Source organism: Hyla sarda, unplaced genomic scaffold (assembly GCF_029499605.1).
Source record: "Hyla sarda isolate aHylSar1 unplaced genomic scaffold, aHylSar1.hap1 scaffold_413, whole genome shotgun sequence".
Taxonomy (NCBI): Eukaryota; Metazoa; Chordata; class Amphibia; order Anura; family Hylidae; genus Hyla; species Hyla sarda.
In genome coordinates, this window is record NW_026610428.1 from 272,421 (window position 1) to 277,925 (window position 5,505).

The window sequence follows — 5,505 nt, forward strand, 5'->3', positions numbered from 1 at the left end:
CCAGGAGACCCCCCCCCCCATGTTATGTTACATAGTTACATAGTTAGTACGGTCGAAAAAAGACATATGTCCATCACGTTCAACCAGGGAATTAAGGGGTAGGGGTGTGGCGCGATATTGGGGAAGGGATGAGATTTTATATTTCTTCATAAGCATTAATTTTATTTTGTCAATTAGGAACATTCAGCACCCACCCGCTATCAAGGCAGCTGCCTATCATGTCATGCCCTACCTGCACAGGTGTGCTGGCTACTCAAATGATCCAATTAAGGAGGCCATTTAGTCAGCAGCAGCAGAAGTCCTGTGCCTGGACGCTCCAACAGGGGCCAGACACAAGCAGAAGCAGAAGCAGCAGAAGCAGCAGCAGCACCACCTTTTGTTTTTTGGCTGCAGCAGCAGCAAGGCCCACAGGGCTGGCTAGCTGGCTAGCCAGCAAGCAGGTAGCAATGAAAGTAGGAATCTTTCTTTTTAACCCTGTAAGGGGGTGGTGCACTGTACCCGAAGATACTGCCATATCGGGTCAATGCATAGGGCGACGGAAGCAAGCTTCGAAATCGGCCCCCGTTCTCAAAAATCCATTTAATATATGGTCCCCAGATAGGGGACGTATCAGATATTAAACTGATAAGAACAGATACTACACTTGATCTTAGCCAAAAGGCCGAGAAGCGATAACCGTGAAAGGGGCGGGCCCAACAAGGTCCCCTTCATGGGCACTATCACTGCTTGCTGTCAGGGAGGCTGCCAGACAATTTTCCATGCACACTCTGGGCTGGGGGGCAGTCAACCACCAGTACACACAGCAGAACCTAAACCCATACCATTATTGCTAAGCAGCAAGACAGGGGCCCATTGCACTCCCACGGGGCCTTTTTAAATGCAATCCATAACCCGGATTTGCCAGGAACCCTTCTTACTCCTCCTACTTGCATGTGACACTGGGCTTAGGATCTGCATAGGAAACACACACACAAGCACACACCTACCTTTGTTGCCTGCAGATGCCTCCTTGGCTGTCCCCAAACGGTATCAAACCAACACCCACGGGAAGCTGTAAGCATAGAGGACATGCCTGCACCCCATTGGACTTACCTGTGTGGGTTAAATCCGGGTTATTTGACAACCTATGGCGGTGATGGTTCTGCTCAGGCAGAGCAGTGCTGATGCTCCTCATAAAGCTGTCGCTGCTGTGAAGGTTCTAGGTGACATCACAAATCCCTTTGGTTACATACACAACAAAGCTGGGTTGTTGTTGTTTACACTCTGCAAGGCCTGTGGAAGTGAGTGACATCATAGCACTGTAGTTCTGAGGGTTCAAGATGGATGCAACAATCTCCTGTTGCTTCTATGAAGGCCGTAATAGACGACATCACCAAACAGCTCCATAGTCACATACACAGCAAAGGAGAGATGTTGTTTACACCTAGTGATGTCAGTGGTATTGAGTGACATCACAGCACAGTGCTAAGGCTCCTGGGCCTGGACACAGCAGCGGCTGCAATATCTCAACGGAGAATACGTTTATATCTATGTGTGTGTGTGCGCATATATATATATATATATATATATATATATATATATATATATATATATTCTCCGCCGAAATCACTTTTAAACCCATTTCCACCTTTTTTTCCCTTCTCTTCCTCTTACTTTTTTTTCACGTTTTTTTACGTTTTTCTCCTTTTCGCCTCTTTTCTGGGCGTATTATTCTTCTTTTTCTTCTTTTTTTTCGTCTAATGCATACCCCATCAGTGCAGCAATGCTTATTCAATACCGCCAGCAGATGGAGACACTGGGGGATAATTTTCTAAGGATTTATACAGATTTTTCCTGTCTGAATTTGTCGCACAGAAAGTTGCAGGCCAAATATGTGTGACATTTCTGCGACTTTAGCTTCTAGAGCATTTTTACAACATTATACATAGGTGCTGAATACATAAAAAGCGACTGTTCAGCGACAGACAAGTCGCATCGGCTGAAAGTAGGCCAGAATGTCAGTCCATGTTGGAGCAGGTTTAGATACAGTCTAAAGCATAGATCTCAAAGTCTGTGCACAGAATTTAGCAAGGGCCTCGCACCTTCTGATGCATCAGGTAGGTGCACAATAGCATAGCCTAACCCTCTGTACTTTGGTCTATATTGATGCGGGACATAGACAGCCAGCTGATGACCAATCCATTAGTGCAATGGATGGCTGGAAGCATTTGTCTTTGCCTTTGCAATACCACAGAAGCAATGCATGGTCAATGTACAGCAATGACACACCTGTGTGAACAGCCAGGAGACCCCCCCCCCCCCCCCCCATGTTATGTTACATAGTTACATAGTTAGTACGGTCGAAAAAAGACATATGTCCATCACGTTCAACCAGGGAATTAAGGGGTAGGGGTGTGGCGCGATATTGGGGAAGGGATGAGATTTTATATTTCTTCATAAGCATTAATCTTATTTTGTCAATTAGGAACATTCAGCACCCACCCGCTATCAAGGCAGCTGCCTATCATGTCATGCCCTACCTGCACAGGTGTGCTGGCTACTCAAATGATCCAATTAAGGAGGCCATTTAGTCAGCAGCAGCAGAAGTCCTGTGCCTGGACGCTCCAACAGGGGCCAGACACAAGCAGAAGCAGAAGCAGCAGAAGCAGCAGCAGCACCACCTTTTGTTTTTTGGCTGCAGCAGCAGCAAGGCCCACAGGGCTGGCTAGCTGGCTAGCCAGCAAGCAGGTAGCAATGAAAGTAGGAATCTTTCTTTTTAACCCTGTAAGGGGGTGGTGCACTGTACCCGAAGATACTGCCATATCGGGTCAATGCATAGGGCGACGGAAGCAAGCTTCGAAATCGGCCCCCGTTCTCAAAAATCCATTTAATATATGGTCCCCAGATAGGGGACGTATCAGATATTAAACTGATAAGAACAGATACTACACTTGATCTTAGCCAAAAGGCCGAGAAGCGATAACCGTGAAAGGGGCGGGCCCAACAAGGTCCCCTTCATGGGCACTATCACTGCTTGCTGTCAGGGAGGCTGCCAGACAATTTTCCATGCACACTCTGGGCTGGGGGGCAGTCAACCACCAGTACACACAGCAGAACCTAAACCCATACCATTATTGCTAAGCAGCAAGACAGGGGCCCATTGCACTCCCACGGGGCCTTTTTAAATGCAATCCATAACCCGGATTTGCCAGGAACCCTTCTTACTCCTCCTACTTGCATGTGACACTGGGCTTAGGATCTGCATAGGAAACACACACACAAGCACACACCTACCTTTGTTGCCTGCAGATGCCTCCTTGGCTGTCCCCAAACGGTATCAAACCAACACCCACGGGAAGCTGTAAGCATAGAGGACATGCCTGCACCCCATTGGACTTACCTGTGTGGGTTAAATCCGGGTTATTTGACAACCTATGGCGGTGATGGTTCTGCTCAGGCAGAGCAGTGCTGATGCTCCTCATAAAGCTGTCGCTGCTGTGAAGGTTCTAGGTGACATCACAAATCCCTTTGGTTACATACACAACAAAGCTGGGTTGTTGTTGTTTACACTCTGCAAGGCCTGTGGAAGTGAGTGACATCATAGCACTGTAGTTCTGAGGGTTCAAGATGGATGCAACAATCTCCTGTTGCTTCTATGAAGGCCGTAATAGACGACATCACCAAACAGCTCCATAGTCACATACACAGCAAAGGAGAGATGTTGTTTACACCTAGTGATGTCAGTGGTATTGAGTGACATCACAGCACAGTGCTAAGGCTCCTGGGCCTGGACACAGCAGCGGCTGCAATATCTCAACGGAGAATACGTTTATATCTATGTGTGTGTGTGCGCATATATATATATATATATATATATATATATATATATATATATATATTTCTCCGCCGAAATCACTTTTAAACCCATTTCCACCTTTTTTTCCCTTCTCTTCCTCTCTTACTTTTTTTTCACGTTTTTTTACGTTTTTCTCCTTTTCGCCTCTTTTCTGGGCGTATTATTCTTCTTTTTCTTCTTTTTTTTCGTCTAATGCATACCCCATCAGTGCAGCAATGCTTATTCAATACCGCCAGCAGATGGAGACACTGGGGGATAATTTTCTAAGGATTTATACTGATTTTTCCTGTCTGAATTTGTCGCACAGAAAGTTGCAGGCCAAATATGTGTGACATTTCTGCGACTTTAGCTTCTAGAGCATTTTTACAACATTATACATAGGTGCTGAATACATAAAAAGCGACTGTTCAGCGACAGACAAGTCGCATCGGCTGAAAGTAGGCCAGAATGTCAGTCCATGTTGGAGCAGGTTTAGATACAGTCTAAAGCATAGATCTCAAAGTCTGTGCACAGAATTTAGCAAGGGCCTCGCACCTTCTGATGCATCAGGTAGGTGCACAATAGCATAGCCTAACCCTCTGTACTTTGGTCTATATTGATGCGGGACATAGACAGCCAGCTGATGACCAATCCATTAGTGCAATGGATGGCTGGAAGCATTTGTCTTTGCCTTTGCAATACCACAGAAGCAATGCATGGTCAATGTACAGCAATGACACACCTGTGTGAACAGCCAGGAGACCCCCCCCCCCCCCCCCCCATGTTATGTTACATAGTTACATAGTTAGTACGGTCGAAAAAAGACATATGTCCATCACGTTCAACCAGGGAATTAAGGGGTAGGGGTGTGGCGCGATATTGGGGAAGGGATGAGATTTTATATTTCTTCATAAGCATTAATCTTATTTTGTCAATTAGGAACATTCAGCACCCACCCGCTATCAAGGCAGCTGCCTATCATGTCATGCCCTACCTGCACAGGTGTGCTGGCTACTCAAATGATCCAATTAAGGAGGCCATTTAGTCAGCAGCAGCAGAAGTCCTGTGCCTGGACGCTCCAACAGGGGCCAGACACAAGCAGAAGCAGAAGCAGCAGAAGCAGCAGCAGCACCACCTTTTGTTTTTTGGCTGCAGCAGCAGCAAGGCCCACAGGGCTGGCTAGCTGGCTAGCCAGCAAGCAGGTAGCAATGAAAGTAGGAATCTTTCTTTTTAACCCTGTAAGGGGGTGGTGCACTGTACCCGAAGATACTGCCATATCGGGTCAATGCATAGGGCGACGGAAGCAAGCTTCGAAATCGGCCCCCGTTCTCAAAAATCCATTTAATATATGGTCCCCAGATAGGGGACGTATCAGATATTAAACTGATAAGAACAGATACTACACTTTAATCTTAGCCAAAAGGCCGAGAAGCGATAACCGTGAAAGGGGCGGGCCCAACAAGGTCCCCTTCATGGGCACTATCACTGCTTGCTGTCAGGGAGGCTGCCAGACAATTTTCCATGCACACTCTGGGCTGGGGGGCAGTCAACCACCAGTACACACAGCAGAACCTAAACCCATACCATTATTGCTAAGCAGCAAGACAGGGGCCCATTGCACTCCCACGGGGCCTTTTTAAATGCAATCCATAACCCGGATTTGCCAGGAACCCTTCTTACTCCTCCTACTT

General features: G+C 46.8%; 3 non-coding genes across 3 annotated transcripts; all 3 read right to left on the reverse strand.

Moving 5' to 3' along the window:
- Positions 1-482: 482 nt before the first annotated feature.
- On the reverse strand, positions 483-673 carry LOC130333666 (U2 spliceosomal RNA). Its single transcript, XR_008875818.1, has one exon. It is a non-coding gene; the product is annotated as a U2 spliceosomal RNA (small nuclear RNA).
- A 2,096-nt stretch (positions 674-2,769) lies between these two features.
- LOC130333667 (U2 spliceosomal RNA) lies at positions 2,770-2,960 on the reverse strand. The gene has a single exon (XR_008875819.1). It is a non-coding gene; the product is annotated as a U2 spliceosomal RNA (small nuclear RNA).
- Positions 2,961-5,058: 2,098 nt separating this feature from the next.
- On the reverse strand, positions 5,059-5,250 carry LOC130333671 (U2 spliceosomal RNA). The gene has a single exon (XR_008875823.1). It is a non-coding gene; the product is annotated as a U2 spliceosomal RNA (small nuclear RNA).
- Between the last annotated feature and the right edge of the window lie 255 nt (positions 5,251-5,505).